This window comes from Neofelis nebulosa, chromosome 3 (assembly GCF_028018385.1).
Source record: "Neofelis nebulosa isolate mNeoNeb1 chromosome 3, mNeoNeb1.pri, whole genome shotgun sequence".
Lineage (NCBI taxonomy): Eukaryota > Metazoa > Chordata > Mammalia > Carnivora > Felidae > Neofelis > Neofelis nebulosa.
The window spans coordinates 180,067,026-180,092,410 of NC_080784.1; the positions used below are offsets into that span (position 1 = coordinate 180,067,026).

Here is a 25,385-nt window from a genome sequence, read left to right on the forward strand (position 1 = left end):
ACCCTCATAAGCAAAGCAAGTCCACCTGTAGCATTTGTCTTTTTTACCACTGATTGGGGGGAAATGTCCAATAAGATGTAAAATGCAGCATATGCAATCATGGAATCTAAAAACTTTTCATGATAACGTGTTGCAGATTCCACTTGACAGTTCACCACTACAATGGAAACCTGGACCCTGCTTGATTCACGCAGTCTTTGAGACCCAAACTGGAGTCATCAGGAAAATGACCTATATGCAAAGTTTGCAGCTGTGCTCAGTTAATTGGCTCCATCCTCCAGGAGTAAGCCCACCCGGGACACTGAGCTGTTCTGCTCCTTTGTGGGACTGTATTTCCACAGGCTTATCTCAGATGGGGACCAGCATCTCTTCTCCAATCTCACTTTTCACCCAACTCGCTGAGCCTTCATATCCTTGGTTGATACTATTGTTGATGCCAAAGCGTCTGCTTTCAAATCTGAATGGACCTGCAACATGCATCTTTGAACAGCCATTTGAAAAGTAAAGCTTAATAACACCTTTCATTTGTAACAAAGTCTCTTCACAGAGATTTCTCCAAGACTTATTACCAAGACCATCTATGTGCAAAACCACTGCTTTGGAGCATTTGCTTGTAGTTCCCAGAAAACAAAACAAAACAAAACAAAACAAAACAAAAAACTGAGCTTTCCTTCTACATGAATTCATTTATTTTAAACCAACACCATCTGCCATCTTGAAAGACCGCATGAAGAATGTCATACATTTCAGAAGCCAGCAGTTTTGTTTCTCCTGGAATTGTAGTCTTCTGTATAATATTTTGCAAACTTAGCATCATCCCCAGTTCTCCGTCCATCTTTTCTCTGTTAGCGTGGCATTCTGCCAAGTACTGAAGAGCAAGCAAAGCCAAATGGACAACAGAGGGGTTGGGAAGGTCCATAAGTAAGATAAGGTCAGGCAGACATCCATGACATCGTAGACAATGGTTCTTCTACTTAGTAGATCTTTTGGTGGATCTCGTAACTGGTTAACTAATGTGAGAGAACATTAGGTTCTTTATTCATAGTAGAGAGGAAGAATTCATCCTCTATGCCATACACAAACAAAATCTTCTTAAATTCACGCCAGAGCTTCAGGAGTCCAGAGCCTGTTGCACTATCAAGGTCACACCAACACATGAGGTTGAGGGACCCAGGAGTCACAGAGCGGGTCCCTCTATTTAGAGCCGTGATCTCAGTAATGGAAAATGACCAGGCTAACTCTGGGAACCAAGGAGTGAGAAACCTGGTGACAAAAGGTTCTACAGACTCACCCATGACCCTGCAACATCCGTCAGTTTTTGATTTTTATCTTATGGGGCATATAGATTAGTGGAAGTCTTCAAGTAGCAAGGCATAGCAGAAAATGTCTTTATTTGTTCCTGTTGATACAAGGTTGTCTTAATTTTACTCTGAAACAATACATTTTTGAGCATTTTTTTTGGTAGCTAGACACATTTCTTTCTGTAATTAGTTTTTATGACATTCTTTTTAAAATGGTGATGATGTTGGTAAGTTCCAATTTTCTTATCAATCCCCCAAATCACATAAGATCATATGTCAATACACAAATATCTAACTGGTTTTTGCTCTCTGTTTTAAGTATCTGTGGATTCATAACTAAGTAAGCATTGATGTTTTAATATTAGAATCAAATTCAAAGACCAATAAGTACTGTTTTATATATTAAATGTTCTATTATAAGTTATATTTCATTGTATCAAATAAAATAACTTATATATTAAAGAATTCCATTGAAAATGGGAGAATTTAGTACAAAGATGTAGTCAAAAACTGGTTTGTCTGATCCCCAGACTTCCACCACTGTATTTCTTCTTTGCATCTTTGTATCTATCTATCTATAGAGAGAGATAGCAAAGTTGAAGACATCCTAATACCTTCATTATGAAACATCATTATAATACTAAAAAACTCTTCCCTGCTGTTTGCAGATGATTGAATATGTCCTGTATGACTTAACAAGACACATTATTTAATATTTTTGCAGAACTGAGGGAATGCTCGGAACACTTCTAATACCATTAAATCTAAGATTATTCTTACATAACTTGTCTTCATGGTCATGACATCTTGACACTATGATCTTCTTCAAGCTTTCATATAACAAACAAACCAAATGGTTAACTCTTGAGTTTTGAACCAGATTATCTCCTTCATCTATCATTGAGAGAATCAAGAGAATCACTGGTTTTTCTGACCAGTGTTGTCAACCATTAATTTCCATACCTACATTGCTGTAGATTTTTTCAAGGAAACTCCAGTACGATGAACTTGGTGATTCTAACGTCAAAACTCACTTGAAGGTTTGTTGTTGGTTTTGTTTATGTATAATGTGTGTGTCTATAGATACACACACATACACAGATATTTAGATAGGTATTTATATAGACAGATTATAGATTATAGATGATAGATAGATAAATAGATAGATAGACATATCCCAGATACCTTAGTGTAAATATGGCCTTTCACATTCTTTCATTTGGTGACATCACCAGTTTCCCTAAGAAATAAATTTTTATTTTTCTTTCATGATTTCAAATATTCCTGCTGACTTTTAGAGCACTAGGAAGAAACTCCCATTGCTTCAAACATATCTGAGTGTAAGCAGGACCACCAATGACCTCAGAGATTAGGGAACAATTAATCCTTTTAAATTGACACCAACTGTTTCTACTCTTACTATTGATGTTACCACCACTGCACCTTTAAATTCTTACTGTCATTTTTACACACTCTGCCTCAGTCCTTTGGGGAATTATTATTGTCAGCAATATATTTTTTTTTTCATTCTCGCCTCAGTGCTTCACAGATGAGTGCAAATTTCTGCAATTTCCACTTCTCCCTCCAAGTCTTTTCTTCCTCACCCCTGCCTGGCTCCTTTTTTCAATCCTCTGACTCCTCTCATGTAGCTAAAAGGACCCTGTGTTTACACTGATAAATTTAAAAAGACTCATGCCCTTAAGGAACTCATCGCCTACCAGGGAAAACCCAGTGATAAACAAGCAAACGTAATATGTGTTGCCCACTGATGTCACCCAAAGGGGAAGTTGTCACCTATCCCAGAAACCTGATTGTTTCCAGGGGCAAGAATGTGACAACCTGTTTTCTCTGGGCTCTCTGTCTTGATGTCATGCCTGGCATTTTCAGCATTCTGGGAAATGGAAGAAGTATGCAAAATTGTCCAGAGTACAGAGAATGGAAAAACCTAACAGGGCCATATCTGAGAAAAGTGAACCTGAACAAACCACAACAGAGAAGTACCTAATAATTGTTCAAACTAAAAGCTAATAGTAGTAGAGTGCAAATCATACACCAACCAAAGGTCTAACTGTACTAATACTTTATATGTGTATTAATTAAATTATTAATGAAAATGGTTTACATGTGAGGGAATGAAGGCCCTAAGAAGATAAACCTGTCCAAGATTAGAAAGGGAGTAAGTGGCAGAGATGTGACCTGAGCCCAGGATGTCTGGCTACAGACACAGGCCTCTTAAACCCCATAGTATATAATTTCCTCGCACAATCTGGAAATTTTTCTGGGATGCCATAAAATCAAATTGTGCCACACACATATACATAGCACATATGTGTTCACACACATATACATGTAATATTCATATAGCATCTAACAGTTCACAAAGTATTCTCACATGTAAGTCTCAATCACATCCACAACTCTCGATGTTAACTAGGATCACAATACATAAAAAAAATCCTAAAGCTTCTAAGTCTGAAGAGAGTTATTCAAATTTACATTGATTGTAATATTTGCCTCTAAGTCTTCCAACTGCATGGCCAGACGTTCCCCATAGCTATATCAATATTGCTTTTAAAACCTGATATAAAACCCAAATAAGAAAATAATAGATACAGCTGGGACTGATCTCCTTTACAGATGGTTTTTATGTGTTATGATTGAAGACACTTGTTAGTCCTTCTCAGTTTCATCTAAGCAGTGGAAACGGCATATAGTAATTTATCTTCATGGAACCAATTATATTTTCAAAGATACTGTGGTTGAAATTATAATTATATATATATATATATATATATATATATATATATATATATATATACATATACATATACATGATATTCGCATTATAATTATAATTATAATGTGAAATATTTTATTAAGATTTCTTGGAACATACAAGATACCACTCTACCTCAGGGCCTTTGCACGGACAGTTTCTTATGTCTGAAGGGCCCTCTTCCTTATCCACATGGCTTGCTCCTCACCCCCTTGTCTTTGACCAAATGTTTCTTCTTCAAAGACTTTTTGCTGATCAATCTTTAAAACTGTAGTCTTCCTTCCCACTCTCCTACTGCTGGTTCCTCATTTTCTTTCTTTCCTGCTGTATCTGTTAACATTTATGATCATCTGGAATACATTATAGGTATTTATTTGCTTATCTTTTGTATACATTTCCATGGCAATATAAGCCCAAAAAGAGGAAGAGTTTTTAATTGTTTTTTATACACTACTCTGTCACAACAATTTTCCGGAGTATGTTAGGCCTTCTATCTATTTTTCATCTATCTATCTATCTATCTATCATCATTATGTGTTGAATAAAATACATGTATTTTTTACTCTCTAAGTTAGCCATACAACAAGTTATACATGGATCAGCATGTACCATTTTGATGTGTTACATCATTTTCATGGCTAATATGTCTGAATGCATATTTGCACCAAATGACACAATTGTATTTTCCTTACCATAATTATACAGCTAGAAAGGGTAAAAATAATAATGGATGATACCTATATCACCTTACATGTGTCAGGCACTTTTTAAACACTCTACTTACAGTAACTCATTTATTCCTTACAACAATACTTTGAGATAGCTATTATTATATTATCCTCACTTTATTGGATGTTAAAAATAAGGTACAGATGGTACATGCTCAAACTGCATAGTCAATTATTTCTCTGAATTATATTTTCATCTACTTTTGGTGAAATCTTTTATTGTTGGTATAATGTTGCAGATATGCAACATCCAACAAAAACACATTTTTACCAAATTGTTATTAACTGTAAGTACTCCTCAATGCTTTCTTGTGTTTCATAACTTATTTGGAACTTTTGTATATAATACTGCCACTGATTAGAGCAATTTTGCAATTTAGATTACCAAACAAAGCACCATCGTATGCTTGGAAATATTTGTAGTATTGCTATGAAAATGACTTTCAGATAAATTTTGAACAAAGAGTTATGCTAAATAAGTGAGAATAGGAAAATTAGTCAGCATTCATTCTAAAGAAATAACACAAATTTCTATTAAGTATTTTCAGCTAGATTGCAAATGCTTCTTATGAGAAAATTAATCTTATTCATAGCATACATTAAAAAATGTAAGCATAAGACTTCAAATACACGGAGAGTTATTGATGTGCTGTATGCTTCATAAAGTTTATTCCTCATATCTGTTCTGTTATTAATATAAAAGAATTATATATTAAAAATACAGAAAAGGTTTTTAGATCATTTAAAATCCATTAAAAGCTGAGATATTCTTATAATTAATTTTCCACTGAGATGAGAATTCAGAACCTTGAAATAACTTGCAGATGGGCATTGTCATAGTGAAGAGAACCTTTGTCATCTTCCAAGAATTATTTTACTCCCTAGTAAAAATTCAAAGAACATTTGTGTTCCACAATCAAGGTTGGCGGGCTGGTTCTTGGAAGGAAGATTGGGTGGCTTTCAATGCAATTTAATTTTAATGGTATTTATCAAACTTAAAATGTTTTTCCTGTTAGCTTCCTCTTATTTTTTTTTTATATTTAAAAAAAAAATTTTAACGTTTACTTACTTTTGAGACAGAGAGAGACAGAGCATGAACGGTGGAGGGTCAGAGAGAGGGAGACACAGAATCCGAAACAGGCTCCAGGCTCTGACCTGTCAGCACAGAGCCCGATGCGGGGCTTGAACTCAGGGACCGTGAGATCATGACCTGAGCCGAAGGCGGCCGCTTAACAGACTGAGCCACTCAGGAGCCCCTAGCTTCTTCTTTTTAAATGGAAATACCCCTTGGAAAGAAGGTATTTGTCAACTCAGTTTTTTATACCTTCATTCCTTTCCTGATTCTTGAAAGAGTGACATAGACCAAGGCAACTGATTCTGTGCTAATAATAATAGGGAAAAAAAAGTTTTCATCACGACACATCATGATGAACATTGTCACTAGCATAAGTTTTTCATTAGAACAATTTATTAGTTGTTTATTATTGTGAAACATATTACCCCTAAAATTACCGATAGAATACAACACACATTTATAACCTCATAGTTTCTGTGAGCCATGAATCTGTGATCTGCAGTCATCACAAGGCTAGATTGGATCCTCTTTCTGGCTTAGTCTCTTGACGATGGGCAGGGTTTAGCTCCTCCGATGTTTTCAAACTAAGAGATCAGTCCCTCACAAGCTGTTGTCCTGAAACCTCCCTCAATTCCCTGTCACATGGACCACTCTATAGAGCAATTTACAACATGGCCCCTTGCTTCATTAGAGCATGGAAGAGGGCAAGACACATTGCCACCACAAAGAGAAAGCTAGCAAGCAGAAGTCACAGAGCTTTGTAGTGTAATTACGGAAGTGATATTATGTCTCACTTGGCATATTTTATTCATTAGAAACAAGTCACTAGGTCCAGTATACACTAACAAAGCTAATAATCATCTTTAGCTTATAAAATAAGTTATTTATTCATTTAAAAACATAGAAAGAACTTCATTTTTTATGGTAAATCAGACTATCAGTTTAATTTCCTACAATCAACTGGAGGGTTTCCTTTGCAATTTAAATATGTTCTCATGTCCAAAATGAAAACAACAACAACAACAACAACAACAACAACAACACATTTTATGGTTTCACCCTCTCTATCAATAGAGAGAGCATTCTTGACAGAGCATTCTGCACTCAGTTTTCTCACTACCAAGTCGCCTCCAAGCCCCAATACAAATAGACTCTCCTCCACCACGCCATTGAATCGCCCTTTTTGTTGTTTTCCATGTTAACAAATCCAAAGGATATTGGTTGGCCTTTATTAGCTGACCTAGTGTCATTGTTTTACATAGTTGTTCCTCCCTCTCTTGAAACAGAACTTTCTTTATCCATGCACTGTGCAGTCACACTATACAGTCACAATATGGTCACAAGGGATCCACTGACACAGACAAATCTCCATTTTCTTCTGTGTTAATTTGGGAACCTAAGTACTGTGGCTACAGAGGGATGGGTCTTTGCATCAGGGACACATTTTTGAGAGGGGCCTTCCTTTCCTCAAAGAAAAATCAATAGTGATGAAAGCTCTCCCAAGAAGGAAAAGGCCCTTGGGGGCAGAAAGATCCATCTGGCTCTAAAGCTGCCTTCCTGGAAACAGAATTAGTACACATGGTTCCCTTCTGCCATTTTCTCCTTCCCCAAGGTAACTGAATGACTTCAGGAGTTGAACACTTAGGAACAATGTATTTAATCAAGAGTGAGGAGAATTAATTATTAGCACCATATATAAAGGTGCCTACCATAGTCTTACATATTTTCTGTCCCAATCCATGGCTTATGAGAAATTCTTCAGACATAATAAAGGTATTGTTTTTGATAAAAATAACACATATTGCTAGAAATGACTTCATTGCCAAATGTTGATTTTAGTATTACTGCCAAGCACACTAGTTATAAAATTACACATATTCTACTAACTGCTATTTTGGGACCATGTTATTTGAAACAGGTGATTACTGAAGGTGTTGCAATTTTTCTAGCATATTGCTTATTCAATATTTGATAAGTGTTGCTAGCAAACTATTTGGAATGGAAACATTGAAGACAGGTATGAGATATTTGGCCAAGGTTTTGTGATTACATGTGAAATATTTTGACAGGAGCTATGTATAGGGAAAAACCTTTAGAGACAAAAAACAGGATTTTCTAGTAGGTAGCTAATGTGATGTATTTCTTTAAACAACTAGATAATCTGAATACATTATCAAGTTCTAGTGCCTTCTTGATCTCTATTAACACCAAAGACATCACTTTGGGTGCTAAAGTAATAATTTCAAAACAATGTAGAAGTGACTTTTGAATTACTTTACATGAAAAAAAAATATTCATACATAGCATTATTAGTATTTTCTTATAATATATAACATATCATATAACATATAACATATAACATATAACATAACATATAACATATAATATATCCTTTGTATCATAGTTTCTTTTCTACTTAGTTTTATTTTTACTATTTTTTAATACATGTTTTTTCTTCTGCTATAGCAAGGGATTTGGAGATTCTGACATTTGTTCTCTCATGAATTCTCTGGTCTTTAGTTTCCTGGTCTCTAAATGTGGATATTGGACTCAATGCTGTATAACATCTCATCTAGATGTATCCTATGAGTTAATGAGCATCAGTTCCTTCAGAGAAAGATTTGTACCATTCTTTCACTTATTTTCTAATGAGATTTAGTATGTGATAGGCACTTCATAAATATTTGGGAAAAGATTAAGTTAATGCATATTAATATTATTTTACATTAACTTTATTTAATATTTGTTAAATATTTGTGTGTTAGATAGGCTCTCAGAAGAGAAAAAAAGACATCAGGTAAAACCTAAGTTAATCTGAAAAGGCAATACATATTTAATTAATAATGCATCAATATTTGTTCCTTAATTGTGATGAATGCACCGTATTTTATAAAATGTTAATAATAGGGGATACTGGGTGAAGGGCATACAGAAACATTCTGTAATAGCTTCTGAATTTTTCTATAAATCAAAAACTATTCTACAAATGAAAGTTTGTTGAAAAGCAAACAAAATATTTCTTTTGTTCATTGGGTATGGAGGTTGTCCTTTTCTTAATGTTTATTTTCCAAATAATCCTTAAAGTTTTATCAATTAATTTGTCCTCAGAACTTGTTAGGAAATATTTAAACAATAGAAAATTAGCTACTTTTTTTTGTTTATAATTAGCACATCTGGGAGATATAAGTTTATCCTTTAAAACTTCAGCCTCTTTTCTTTTCCTCAGATCAAAAACAAACGTTGGAAAAAAAAAAACTTGTTTTTGTATATCTCTCCACATCAGCACATTTTTTTTTACTTTTAATCACAAATATGTCAAGATACTAAAATATCAAATGATATAAAAGGCAAATCAGCAATCAAGACAAGTTCTTATACCCTGCAGAAACAACAATGAGTCACTTTATACAACTGCCTTAAGACTTCAAGGTCAAAATATAGTCTCTTTAATTGTTAAGTGCTGTCAAATACGATAAAACAAAAGTTTTAAGTAAAATGAAACCAGAAAGCAAATAAATCTGTAAGGCAGTGTGAGTCTTGTTTGTAGATTATAAAACAATCTAATTTAAAAAACTGAAGTCATTAAACACTGAATACAATGAAAATAATTGGAAAAACTTTCTTCTAAACCTCAGCTAAAATTAATCAGTTTCAAACATCAGGGAGGATATAGTAAGTAGACTTAATGTCTAGGGTCCCAATAAAAAGCATGCGTTTATGTTAAATGATTATTATGTAAATAGATACTTTGTTAAATCTAGCTTTTTTTAAATTACACTACATATTTAATGATATTTATAAGTAAAGAAGCATAAGGTAGGTAAGACAATTTTTTTCAGGGAACTGAATACATTAAAAGTGTATTGAAAAAAAGTGTATTGAAATACATGCAAATATTGGGTATATTGACTACATTTATGAAGTAAATGTATTTCTACTATGTGTGCTATATATATGTTGTTCTATGTTCTTCAGTGTAAATCTAGCTTTATGTATTATTGCACCGACTTTTCTAGGATGTGATTTTTAAGTCTGAAATAATCATTTGGATATTTGTAAGGTATTGACTTTTGTGTAATGCTTGCAAATTATGTTGGTATTATAATTTTGCTTGCATGCTCCAGTTTACAATACTTTAAAAGTGCTGTGCACTGATAGGTCAATGAATATGCATTGCATGAATGAATGGATGGATGAATGATTGGCTTCATGAGGTAGTAAAGATGCTTTCTCTATCTACAATACACTTCCTCTTAATCACTAGTGATCAAATCCTCATGCAGTTATTAAGGCCCATTTTGACTGGTAATATTTCCGTTGAATACTTTTCTCCGCTTTCATATACTGCTTCACTTTTTTGAAGCTCCACAATACTTTGTAGCTTCCTTGCATCGCTCATATATCTCTGCTTCATATTTTTCAGTCCAGTGTGTACTGGCCAGTCACCTTGAAAGAACGCGTCTTAGGTAAATGCACACCAGGAACTTTAAGGAAAGTAACCCTCTAAAAGTATCCACGCATAAACTATCAACACTGTCCTCAAGTCTTGCGGCTCCTTTTTAGCTATATCCTTTTTTTTTTTTTTTTTTTTAATGTTTACTCACTTTTTTGAGACAGAGACAGAGTGTGAGCAGGGCAGGGGCAGAGAGAGAGGAAGACACAGAATCCGCAGCATTTTCCAGGCTCTGAGCTGTCAGCACAGAGCCCGATGCAGGGCTCGAACTTAAGAACCATGAGATTATGACCTGAGCCGAAGTTGGACGCTGGCTCCAACTGAGCCACTGAGCCACCCAAGCACCCCTAGCTATATATATCCTTTCTTATCTCTCCGCTCCTATTCCCATTACAATTCAAAGTACCGTCTTTATATTGATCATTCTAGAATCTTTTCTTCTTGCTTGGCTATGGCACCTTCAATTTACTTCATGGTGCAAATTTTAAGATGTGTCCTTTAGTCTCATGTCCCTCTACAATTGGTCAGATGCACTTCTCTGCACCTACTCTCATTCTGACCCCCTCAATCCTTTCGATTTAATAAATACTCTCTCCATCTTTTCTTATTTGTGTTCTTGTCTCAGATTATAAACTGTTTCTACTCTCAGTTCTGCCATATAAACTTGAGTGTCTCCAATTTCTTTATTTCAATTTCTTTCTCACCAAAACAGCAAACAGTAAACATAACACTGGTAAGAGGACCTGCCTATTTGGAGTAGTATCCGGCAGACATTAAGGGATCTGTAGAAGTTTGCTATTCATATTTTTAAACTCGCTTATATACTCACCTCTACCTTATAGAAAGATTCTATTCAGTGTCACATTCCAAAGAAATACATTTAATTTTCAAAAGACATCTAACACAACCTGCTATATCCTTGGTAACTCTTCCAAACTATATCCATCTCACAATAGTGTTTCTAAAAAGATATGTTTATAATCCATGTTTGCAGTTTACTTTCTCCTCTTCTATCTTTAAGTCAACTCCAAGCAGGATTTCTTCCACAAAGTTTTGCTGAAAAAGGTTGCAGGTGGCCACCTTCATGCTGAGGCTAAAAGTCAATGTATCGTGTGCATTTCTTAATAGGCGTTTTTAAAGAGTAGATTTGGCAGGGGGTGGGGGGGTGCCTGGATGGCTCAGTTTCTCTCTCTCTCTCAAAAATAAATAAATAAATAAAATAGTAGATTTAGGTTTACAACAATATAGATCAGAAATTACAGAGATTTGGGGATGTCTGTGTGGCTCAGTCAGTTAAGTGTCCAACTGTTGATCTCGGCTCAGATCATGATTTCATGGTTCATGACTTTGAGCCCTGCATTTGGCTTTGTGCTGACAACCTGGAACCCGCTCGGAATTCTGTCTCTCCCTCTCTCTGCCCCTACCCTTTCATTCTTTCTCTCAAAATAAATAAATAAACTTTAAAAAATTCTTAAAAAAAAAAAGGAGTTACAGAGATTTCCCATATACTCTCTGCTCCCGTGCATGCATAGCCTCCCTCATTATCAACACCATCCCCCCACCAGAGTGGTCCATTTGTTAAAACTGATCAGTCTACATTGCCACAGCTTTATCACCCACAGTGCAGAGTTTACAGTACTGTTCACTCTTAGTGTTGTTCAATCTAGGGGATTGGACAAATGTATAATGACATGTATCAACCATTATATTATCATACAAAATAGTTTCATTGCTCTGAAATCTCCCTCTTCCTTTTTGTAAATATTGAGCAATATTTTAGAGGATTATCATCCCCATCCTTCCTTCCATGATCACTGTTTTCTTTGTCTTCTGGGATATTACATTCTTGATTTTTTTTTTCTTATTTCACTATCCCTTCTCAGTCTTCTTTGCTGGCATTCACTCCTCCAGTAGTCACCAAAATTCTTCCCCATATTCTTTTCATTGTATTTATCACTAATAGGTATCGTCAAATTACCATGTCCAAAAAGTACTGTTTATCTCTACTAAAAAAGCGGCCATCAAAATGCAGTCTACCAATGTCTTCTCCAACTCAACTGATTCTCAACTGTTCACTCTCTATCCAGTTGTATGGCTAAAAAAATGGTATCATCTGTGAGTCCTCTATATCTTCTCTAGCTTCTCTAATCTGACTGGTTCTCACTGCTAATATTCGACACATCCATTTTCCCATTGCCTATTTTTGTCTCCAAATCACCAAATTTTATATCTAGCCTTTGTTTTGCCTGTACATTGTGGGGACTCCCAGATAGATTTATTCTCTGTTTTCTTTTATTCATATGAGATATACTTTCATGGATGAAACTAAAACATCCCTAGGTCTAAACTCTCAGTCTTAAATCTTTATTTCTTATCTCACCAAGATACTGCATCCCAAGAGGATATCTCTTCTTGGATTGATAAATATCAGAGTAAACATTCAAAATGCCCAACTCAATTTCTCTGTTGTTCCACTTTCTTTTTATCTATTAATTTTCTTTTGAAATCTTTAAAAAATGACTTCAATGTTTACTTTCTCAGGAAAAATAGCTATATTCAATAAATTTTATTGTAATACCTGATTGCAAATCATGTATGATTTAAGCATTAATCATACTCATGACTGAAAGGCTTGAAGGAATTTGCAGATACTGAAGACTATTTCAACTGCAATTAGTTTCCAAAATCATGGCTTGCCATAAGCCACCGGGGAGTGAATTTCCTGACATGGAACATGCCTAATCATTCTGCTATATCCTTGGTATCCATTAAATTTTCCCGCAATGAAGTCGATCAATGCTAGACAATTTAAGCATTTTAGATAATATCTAGATAATAACAATAGATTCCTCTAATGATTAGGACCAGAAAAAAATGAGACATGAATTAATGTTACACTAAAATAATATCTCAAGTTAATACAATGAGTTTTTAAAAGTGTTTTCAGGATAATATATTTCAGGTCTGATTGTTAATGAAATCAAGATCTCAAAGTATTCGTTTGTATTTTGAATCATGATCGGAAACTTATCTTTATTTTATTTTATTTTATTTTATTTTATTTTATTTTATTTCATTTTATTTTTTACTTTTTTTATGTTTATTCATTTTTGAAAGACCGAGAGAAACAGAGCACAAGCAGGGCTGCGGAAGAGAGAGAGGGAGTCACAGCTCTGTGTGTCAGCACAGAGCCCAACGTAGGGCTCTAACTCACAAACCCCGAGATAATGACCTGAGCCGAAGTTGGACACTCAACCTACTGAGCCACCCAGGTGCCCCATAAACTTATCTGAGTTTAAATCGCTGTCTTTAACATATGTGGAATTTTTTTTTATCTGTAGCATAGGTTGCTGTTTATCAGGGTAATACATAAAACATAATTAATCAATATATAATAGATGAAAGTAGAGAAAAAGAAGAACCTTATGTAACTATCACTACACACTTTCACTTCTTCTACCGTTCCATACTGTACCTGATCTTTTCCTGCAGAGATGAATCACATTTAGTTTTGATTACAGTAAAAATTTCACTGGGCTTATATTAAAAATCAGTCCCACGCTAGGGAAAAGAGTTTTTTGGAAGTAGAGTTCACTCTTTCACATGATTGACTTGGTAATGAGACTTTTCAGTGATAACATTTTGAGCGATTTTGTTTTACAAGTTCAATAAGCTTTGATCTCCTTGCCTTTCTTTAGGACCTTTTTTACACTAATAATGTTGAGACAAAAAAGACAGCTGCTTATTCAAAAGTAAATTTAAAAGTTTGCATTGTAAGTTGGAGCATTAAAGATATGCTTCAAAATATTTATGTACAGGAATCAGTCTATCAATAATTGACAGGCAACTACCTCAAGGCAGAGACATACTTCCTTCAAAATGTATGTGATCATTTATTCATTTATCACTCTTTTTATTATTATTAACTGGAGATGCTCATTGATTTTGCCTCTGGGTAAATATACAGAAAGGAACAGCTTTAATCACTCCTCTACCTGATTGATCCTTTCATGTCATTTAGATAAAAGATTGAATAAATAGGACGACTTTATGCTTTGATTCACAGGTCAAGGCTCACATTCTTGTGTCTCTGGAAAGCAATTACAGAGCTATGAAGTCATCAGGAGAAACAACTTTCCTCCCTCTGGTATACACTTAAAGTTTTTTGGGTGTTATTAGTTTAGCAATAAAAAATACCTTGATACTATTAGACAAACTAATTTCAAATGATAGGTATTTTTTGGATGTAGAAAATCAGGAGAAGGTGGTATTACTAAATAATAATAGCAATAGCAATAATAATAATAATGCAGTAAAACTATTATCCCTATCCACTGAAGATTTACTATGTGCTAAATATTTTTTAAGTTTTTTTAAGGTTTTTTAACTTAGATACCTTATGAAGCACTGTTATTTTCATCTTACAGATGAGGAAACTAAGGCACAGAAAGGCCATTGAACTTTCCCAAAGTTACTCAATTAATAAGTGAAAAGACTGGGATATGTACTCAGGTAAGCTGCTTCCAGATTTTACAATAACTGATAGCAACAACTTCTTCTTCTTCTTCTTCTTCTTCTTCTTCTTCTTCTTCTTCTTCTTCTTTTTCTTTTAAGTTTGTTTATCTATTTTGACAGAGACAGAGAATGTGGGCAGGGGAGAGGCAGAGGGAGAGACTCTCAAGCAGGCTCTGAGTGACCAGTGCAGAGTCCGACCTGAGCTGAAATCAAAAGTCGACAACGAACTGACTGAACCATCCAGGTGCCCCCAAAGCAACTTCTAGTTTCAAATGTCCATGAAGTATGACCAGATACTCTGCATGTACTTCCATGGAACCTAGACCCAGTGCCTTAAACTCAGTCTATTTACTTTCTATGCTTGATTATTGGATTTAATCATTGACTTTAGTGCCTCCCTGTAGATCCAGTAGAGAAATATTCTGACATCTCAACTCAAAGGTCTTTTATCCTAAATTTTGTTTTTCTTCAACTTTACTGGATAGGGAATAGTACATCATTTTATCAAGGATTATTCAAGCAACTACTTCCTTGTTATATTCATATTACAATATAAACTTCATAAATTATTTTAAGAAACATGATGATACTTATATTTAGCTATACATTGAGTAAGTTTTCCTCATTATGCTCATGAAGACTCATAAGACTACAGAGGTATTAAAAAGATTTAAAGTATATTTTAATTTTCAAATATGTAGAAGATATATATGAAAACTTTAGTTTTGTTGGAGATAAAATTCAAGTTAGATCTTCACTTTCAAATGTGGACAGATTAAGTGTATTTCTAATTTAGAAACAGGAAATTTAAAGATATTATTTACTGTTAACATATTAATTATACTTGACAATGCATATGTGTAATGTATACTTTTTTTTAAGTTTTTATTTATTTTGAGAGAGAGAGAGAGAGAGAGAGAGAGAGAGAGAGAGAAAGAGAGCATAAACAGGGGAGGGGCAGAGAGAGAGAGGGAGAAAGAGGATCCCAAGCAGGCTCTGAGCTATCAACAGAGAACCTGATGCGGGGCTTGAACCCACAAATCAGGAGATCATCACCTGAGCCGAAATCAAGAGTCAGACACTTAACCGACTGTGCAGCCAGGCACCCCAGAAGCCTTAAATTTATACAAATATATTTATTAACCAAATATATGTACTTATTAATTGTAAAGATGAATTTTGAGTAATGTTTTCTGTTTTAGACTTGGCTATATATCACACAATAGGTAAGTATTTCTTTATCTTGCCTAATTCCTGGGGTTAGGACTTCCAGTACCCTGTTGGATAAGAAAGGTGAGAGTGGGCACCCTTGTCTTGCTCCTCATCTTAGAGAAAAAGCTTATAATCTTTTACTGTTGAGTATGATGTTAGCTGTGGATTTGTCACATGTGGCCTTTATTATGTTGATGTATGTTCCTTCTGTATCCAATTTGTTGGTTTTTACCATGAGAAGATGTGATATTTTGTCAGTTATATTTTCTGTACCTACTGAGATGATCATATGATTTCTATTGTTCATTCTATTAGTGTACTATGTCAGGTTTATTGTTCTGTTCATATTGAAACATCCTTACATCCCAGGGATAAATCCCACTTGATCATGGTGTATGATACGCTCCACACACAGTAGAAGGTATCTGAATCAGAAATGGAGTACTAAAATTGTCTTTATGTGAAGAGTGTGTGATCTTACATATAGAAAAGCTTAAAGACTCCACCAAAAAAAAAAAATTGGAATTAATAAATTCACTAAGGTTGCAGGATATAAAGTCAGCATACATAAATCAGTTGTGTTTCTGTACATCAGCAAAATATCTGAAAAGGAAATAAAATTAGCCCATTTAAAAATTCAAAATCAAAACACAATAAAATAATTAGAAATAAATTTAACCAAGGAAATCAAAGATCTCTACCACAAAGACATTGATGAAATAAACTACAGCTATTAGAATAACTATCACCAAGAAGACAAGAGATAAGTGTTGGTGAGGCTGTAGAGAAAAGGAAATCTTTGTACACTGTTGTTGGGAATGTAAATTCGTTCAGCTACTGTGAAAACACTATGAAGTTTCCTCAAAAAATGAAACATGAAAATAGCCCATGATCCAGGAATCCCACTCCTGGATACATATTCACAAGGAACAAAGACAGCTTATTGAAGAAAATATCTGCACTCCCATGTTTATTGCAGCATTATTCACAATAACCCACATATGGAAACAACCTAATGCCCATCAACAGGTAAATGAATAAAAAAAGATATGGTGTAGACATATACAAATATATAATGGGATATTTTTCCAGCCCTGAGAAAGAAGGAAATCCTGCCATTTGCAATAACATGGATGGACCTTGAGGGCATTACACTAAGTGAAATAAATCAAAGAAAGAAAAAGTCTACGTGGAATCTTAAGAAGCTGAATGCATAGAGTCAGAGAGTAGAATGGTGGGTATCAGGGGCTGGGGGATAAGGAAACTTGGGAAATGGTGAAAGAAAAAAATTCACAGAAGATTAGTAAATTCTGGAGATCTAATAGATAGCATTGTGATTATAATCCCCAATACTATATTATTCAAAGTTACTAAATAACTAGATCTTAAATGTTCTTACCACAAAAAGTAAATGATAACTATTTGATGTGATGGCAATATTAGCTAATGCTATGGTGGCTATCATATTGCAATATATAAATGTGTTAACCTAAAACACCATGTTATATGTCAATTATATTGCAATAAAAGATATGTAGTTGATATATTAATCTATGCAAAGGAAGGAAAATCAGAAGGATTTTGAAATCAGAAGGAAAATCAGAAGAAAACACAAACATTCCTTTACTATTTTTTAAGCTTGTTTATTTATTTTGGAAAAGAGAGAGACAGTGCAAGTCGGGGAGGGGCAGAAAGAGGGGGAGAGAGAATCCCAAGCATGCTCCGTACTGTCAGCACAGAGCCCAATGCGGGGCTCAAACTCATGAACTGTGAGAACATGACCTGAGCCAAAAACTGGAGTCAGACATTAACTGACTGAACCACCCAGTCACCCCATTATTTAATTACTGTCAGTCAATTTAAATTTAAATTTTCTTACTGGATTTTAAATTTTCTTTCAGTTCAAAGGCTACATATTTATGTAATCTCATGATTACTTTAGGAACCACTAACAGACTTTATATCAACAAGTAACCTCTAAAATTTCCAGATAGTTACAAAGATAGAATTTGCTGTAATCTTAATTCTCTCTGATTTAACACTACATGAAAAATATTAATATTCCTTAAATTCATAACTCCTAACTTGGTATGCTCTTATGCTTTTTAACTGAATGTCCTGTGTCTCTCATTAATTGTCCTCCACTTTATTTAAATAAATACCTGACATTAGATGTCCTAAATTTCCGATGAGACAGTTGCATTAAAAATATTCTAACTGATGTTTATATCTCCCGTTCCCACTTTGTAAATCACTTTCCTACAAATTTATTACAATGCATTTTAAAGCAAAACTTGGAGACTCTTCTTTATTCTAATACATTTGGTCTGAAAATCTAGGAATTAACATAAGGATGGTGTCTATTAAAAGGAATACAAAATTTATACATATATACATGTAATTATACATATATACCTATATATATACATACATTTATACATATTTATACATATATGTGTATATATATGTGTATATATACATATATACATATATATGAAATTTATAAATATATACATATATTCATATATTAGGCTCTGTTATAAAAATATCCAGGCTTAGATAACTAAGTGAATACATAAGAATATTTATGCCTTTTTTTTTTTTCCCAAACATACTTGCTTGCGGGCACCTGGGTGGCTCAGTCAGTTAAGTGCCCAACTTTAGCTCAGGTCATGGTCTCACAGTTTGTGAGCTCAAACCCCACGTCGGGCTCTGTGCTGACAGCATGGAGCCTGGAACCTGCTTAAGATTCTGTGTCTCACTCTCTCTCTGCCCCTCCCTTGCTCACTCTTTTTTTCTCTGTCTCTCAAAAATAAATAAACATTAAAAAAGAAAAAAGAAAACTTGTTTGTACAGTCTTGGGCATAATAAGTACACTGTAAAAAGCATATCATCATCAATATGTTCCCACAATATAATGTCTAAATACTGGACAATGTTTTTTTTCTAAGTTCAGTTGTTTACATATATTTGTTTGTTTTTACAAATACAGCGGCCTTTACATGCCAGCCATTTCACTATTTTACCAAAAAATGGAATCTATGTTAATCACTTCTGACACTCACCTTCAGTTTCTATAAGCTACCCACTGAGCAATCCACAAAAATGAACATTGTGAATCAGTGTTGACATGAAAACATCACAGACAGAAGATGATAGAATATATTGGCTACACAGAAGCATAGGGCATTGTATCTTGTAAATTAAAACACACAAACCCTGAAACAAGAGTGATTGTGGCAAGGATTTCATACCCCAAGCCCAGTTTTTACCTTATCTTTTTCTCTGACGTTAAACTCAACTCACTGTTTCCCCTCAGTCTTATCCAGAAACTAGCTCGGTTTTTGTTGTTGTTATTGTTGTTGTTCATGACCTGTATTTCAATGTATTAAAGCCCTACCAACCTCTGATTCCAGATGAATTGGATTATTCAAAACATTTTTTATTCAAATTTTCTAGCGCAGTTTTAGGTTCACAGCAGTATTGAGGGAAAAGTTCAGATATTTCCTGAATCTATACTCACTGCCTCCCCCCGCAGCATAGCCTCCCTGATTAGTAATATCTCTCACCAGAGCGGTACATTTGTACCAATGATGAGCCTACATTGACACCTCATAATCATCCAAAATCCACAGTTTGCATTACAGTTCAGTCTTGGTGGTATACATTCAATGGGTTTTAAAAAGTATATAATGGAATGTATCTATCATTACGTTATTATTCAAAGCATTTTCACTGCCTTAAAAATCTGTGCTCTGCCTCTTCATTGTTCTGCCACCCTTAATCCCTGACGACCACTAGTCATTTTACTGTCTCCGTAGTTTTGCCTTTTCCATAATGTCCTATAATTGAAATCATACAGTATACAGACTTTTCAGATTAACTACATGTACATGGGAATATGCATTTCAAGGTTTCTCCTTGACTCTTCATGCCTTAAAAACTCGTACCTTTTTCTCAAAGAGTAATATGTCAATGTCTGGTTGTAGCACACTGTATTTATCCATTCATGATCTGAAAGACATGTTGATTTTACTTCCAAGTTATGACAAGTGTGAATACAGCTGCTATAAACATGAGTGTGCAGGCCTTTGCATGGACAAAGTTTTCAACTTCTTTGGTAAATACCAAGGAGGACAATTGCTGGGTCATGTGGAAAGAGTATGTTTAGTTTTGTAAGGAACTGCCAAATTGGCTTCCAAAATGGCTTTACCATTTTTCATTTCCACTATCAATGCAAGTTCCACTACAATGGAACCAAAGTTTGGTTCCTTTGCTCCTTACCCTCACCAGCATTTGGCGGTGTGAGTGTTCCATATTATGGCCATTCTGGTAAGCGTGTAGTGGGATCTCACTGTTGGTTTAATTTGCATTTCCCTGTGGACATTTATGTGGAGCATCTTTTCATATGCTTATTTGCCATCTATATTACCTGGTTTGCTAAGTTCGATGAAGGTCTTTTACCTGTATTTTAATCAAGTTGTTTTCCTATTGTTTAATTTTAAGAATTTTTTGTTTATTCTGGATAGCCATTTTTATTAGATATGTTTTTTGTAAATATTTTCCCCAGTCTGTGGCAGATCTTCTGGTTCTCTTGACATCATCTTTCTCAGAGCAGGTTTTTTTGTTTGTTTGTTGCTTTTTGTTTGTTTTGTTTTGTTTAACAAAATCCAATGTATTAATTTTTTCTTCTTGCATGGATTGTGCCTTTGGTGTTGTATCAAAAAGTCATTGCCATACCCAAGGTCATCTAGGATTTCCTCTATGTTATCTTCTAGTTTTATAGTTTTACACTTTACATTTAGGACTGCTATCCATTCTGAGTTCATTTGTCTGAAAGGTATAAAATCTGTGTCTAAATTCATTTGTCTTTTGCATATGAATGTCCAGTTATTCCAGCATCGTTTGTTGAAGACAATATCTTTGCTCCATTGTGTTGCCTTTGCTCCTTTATCAATGATCAGTTGAGTATATTTAAGGGGCTCTATCTATGGTTTCTCTATTTTGTCTCTATTCAAATATTACATTGAAATATTTGTCTATTCTTTTGTTAAAATCACACTATCTTGATTTCTCTAGCTTGTTAGTAAACCTTGAATTTGGGTAGTGCCAGTTCTCTGATTTGTTCTTCTCCTTCAATATTGTGCTGGTATTCTGGGTATTTTGCCTTTCCACATAAACTTTAGAATCAGTTTGTAAATCTCCACAAAATAACTTTCTGGGATTTTGACTGGGATTGCATCAAATCTACAAATTGAGTGAGGAAAAACTGACATCTTGACAATATGGAGTCTTCCTTTTCATAAACAACATGGAAAATCTTTAAGTTTATTTAGTTCTCTGATTTTATTGATTAGCATTTTATAGTTTTTATCGTTTACATATTGAACATATTTTGTTAGGTTTATGCCTAAGTATGTAATTTTTGTGTGCTAACATAAATGGTAGTTTGCTTTTAATTTTAAATTACATCTGTTCTTTACTGGAATATAGAAAAGTGATGGACTTTCGTATCTTAACTTCAGATCCTGCAACTTTGCTATAATTGCCTATTAATCTCAGAAATGTTTTTCTCTTTTCTTTTGGATTTTATACTTCCCAATTAGTATGCCCTTTGTTTCTTTCCTTTGTTTTATTGCATTAGCTGAAGCTTCCAGTACTATACTGAAAAGAAGTGATGAGAGGGGACATCTCGCTTTGTACTTGATCTTTGTGGGAAAGCTTTGACTTTGTCACTATTAATTATGATGTTATCTGTAGATGTTTTGTAAATACTCTTTATCAAGATGAGGAAGTTTGTCATCTATTCCTACTGCACTGAGAGTTTTTTAAATAATGAACGGTTTTTGGATTTTATCAAGTGCTTTCTCTGCCTCTGTTGGTATGATCATGTGATTTTTCTTTTGTAGCCTGTTGATGTAATGGATTACATTAATTGATTTTCAAATGTTGAAACAGCCCTGTATACCTGAGAAAAATCCCTTTTGATTATGGTGTATAACTTTTTTTATTGTACTACCGTCAGAACTCATCTGTGCCTAGTGCTTTCTGTTTCGGAAGGTTAATACGAATTCAATTTCTTTAACAGATGTAACCCTATTCAGAGCATCTATTCCTTCTTACATGAGTTTTTTCAGATTTTGTCTTTCAATTTGTCCATTTCAACTAGGTTATCAAATTTGTGGGCATAGAGTTGTTTGCAGTATTTATTTATTTATTTATTTATTTATTTATTTATTTATTGTCTTTTTAATGTCTATAGAATTTGCAGTGATGTTTCCTCTTTAATTCCTACTATTAGTAATTTGTGTCCTCATTCTGTTTTTTGTTGGTTATCCTGGCTGAAAACTGATTGATTTTATTTATCGTGTCAAAGAACCAGATTTTTTTTGATTATCTCTATTGATATCCTATTCTCAGTTTCATAATAATAATTTTTTTCTTCTGCTTATTTTGTTTCTTTTTTTTACAGAAAAGAAAAGGCATGTATGTATGTATGTATGTATTTACTTATTTATTTATTTATAAATCCAAGTTGGTTAACAGATAGTGTAATAATGATTTCAGGAGTAGTTCTTTTCTTCTGCATACTTTGTATCTAATTCAGTCTATTTTTGCTGGTTTCCTAAGTTGGAAACTTCGATGATTGATTTTAGATCTTTCATATTTTATAATATATACTTTCAATGCTATAAATTTCCCTCTAAGCACTAATTTTACTGCATCCACATTTTGTGGGGGTTTTTTTCAGTTTAAAATATTTTAAAATTTCTCTTGAGATTTCTTATCATCCAATATTTGGAAGTTTGTTTACTCTAAGAATTTTAAGATTTTTCAGCTATATATCTTTCATTAATTTCTTATTTAATTCCACTGAGGTCTGAAAGCAGAAATTATTTTGCTTCTATTCTTTGCAATTTGTTATTTTATGTTTTATTTTATCTTGCTGAATATTCCATGTGGGTTGAAAAAAGTGTGTAGTCTGATGTTACTGAATAAAATCATCTATAGATGTCAATTATACCCAATTGATTGTTGGTGTTGTATTCTACTATTGTTGTATGAAGTAGTGTGTAGATGTTAGTCATATCCAGTTGATTGATGATGCTGTTGAGTTCAACTGTGTCCTTACTGATTTTCTACCCGCTGGACCTGTCCATTTCTCATAGAGAGGCTTTGAAGCATTCAACTCTTATTGTGCATTTATCTACTTTTTTTTTTTTTTGTAATTTTACCAGTTTTTGCCTCACAGAGTTTGATGTTCTATTGTTAAATACATACACATTAATGGTTGTTATGGCTCATTGGAGAATTGACCTCTTTATCATTATGTAATGTCCTTCTTTATCCTTGATAACTTCCCTTGCTTAAAAGTCTGCTCTGGGGGCGCCTGGGTGGCTCAGTCGGTTGAGTGCCCGACTTCGGCTCAGGTCACGATCTCACAGTTCTTGAGTTCGAGCCCCGCGTCCGGCTCTGAGCTGACAGCTCAGAGCCTGGAGCCTGCTTCCGATTCTGCGTCTCCCTCTCTCTGCCCCTTCCCCGCTCATGCTCTGTCTCTCTCTGTCTCTCAAAAATGAATAAACATTAAAAAAAAAAAAAAGTCTGTTCTGTCAGAAATTAATATAATTACTGTTTTCTTTTGATTAATGTCAGTATGGTGTATTTTCTCTATCCACTTAATCTCTGTGTCCCTGTAGTTAAAGTGAGGTTCTGTACAGTTTATAGTTGGCTCTTGTTTTTGTTTTTGTATCTAGTTTCACAATTTCTGTCTTTTATTGGTGCATTTAGATAACTACCATTCAACCCGATTATTGATATAGTTGTATTGATATCCACTGTATTTGCTACTGTTTTCCATTTGATGGCCTGGTTCTTTGTTTATTTTCCTTTCGTCTTTCACTCTTTCTCTGCCTATTGTAGTTTTAAGCAAGCATTTTATATGACTCTATTTTCTCTTCTTCCTTAGCAGTATACACATACAGCTAGCTAATTCAAGTCAAATTTCAAATAACACTCTCCTACTCCATGAGTGTTGTATCTTTTAATAACAAAATAACCTTCATCTCTCCCTTCCTTGTCTTGTATAATTACTGTCATTCATTTCACTTATGCATAAACATACATAAGATTCTCTCTATATATAAGCATCAAATAAATTGTAGGTATTTTTATTCTGAACAAAGTATTATTTCTTAGTTCAATTAAGAATAAGAAATAAAAGTTTTTAGGTTACCTTGACTTATTCCCTCTTTTATGCTCTTCCTTACTTTATGTAAGTTCAAGTTTCTGACCCAAATTATCTTTCTTCTCTCTAAAGAACTTCTTTTAACAGTACTGGTAAGGAAGATCTACGGCAACAAATCCTTTGCATTTTTGCTGTTCTGAGAAAGTCTTTATTTCTGCCTCACTTTTTAAAGATAATTTCTCATGTTACAGAGTTCTCGTTTTAAGATCAAATTAAGATAAAATTAAGATAATTTTCCTCTGGTGTCCTTTAGGATTTTTTTTTACCTTTGATTTTCTATAATTTAAAAATAATATGGTTAGATGTAAGGGTTTTTGGATATTTATTTTGCTTAGTGTTTTCTGAGCTTACTATATCTGTCTGACATAAGATTGGAGGAAATTGTCAGTTGTTGTTATTTAAAACATTTCTTCTGTTCCTTTCTCTACTTCTTCTCGTATTCCCATCATATGTATGTTACATCTTTTGTAATATTCTTTCATAATTATTGGATATTCTCGTCTGTTTTTTTTTTTTTCAGTTTTTGTTTTTTTCCTTTGCTTTTCAGTTTTGGATGTTGCTATTGTCGTGTCCTCAAATGTAGAGATTCCTTCCTCAGCCATATCCAGTCTATGTTATCCAGTAGAACTCAAAACAATACATATCTTCCAGTCCCAGTTCTGATAATTCCAACATCTTCGCCAAGTCTTCTCTGTCTCTTCTGCATTGTTTGCCTTTTGGTATGCCTTTTAATTGTTTCTTGATAGCTGGACATAATGTACCTAGTAAAATGAATTGCTATAAGCAGGCTTTTAGTAATGTGGTGGTAAGGTATGGGGGAGAGAAATTGTTCTTTAATCCTAGGATTAGAAGCTCTGCTAGTATTTTTAATGCTTTTGCCCCCACTTGAATGGGACAGAATGACTAGGGTGGGCTGGAGTTCGTTATTTTTTTCCCCCAAGTCAGTTAGTCCCTGATAATACCCCAGCATGTTGGGCTCTGATTAACTAGTTTCCTCTGAGTGCAAGTCTTGCTAAGAACAGAATTCTCTGGCATATTACAACATGGTTTCTTTTTCTCTCCTCCTGCTGGAAGCATTCG

The 25,385-nt window shown here is 34.1% G+C and overlaps 1 pseudogene; it reads right to left on the reverse strand.

Moving 5' to 3' along the window:
- Positions 1 to 218: 218 nt before the first annotated feature.
- On the reverse strand, positions 219 to 1,295 carry LOC131508088 (armadillo repeat-containing protein 1-like; annotated as a pseudogene).
- Positions 1,296 to 25,385: the final 24,090 nt, after the last annotated feature.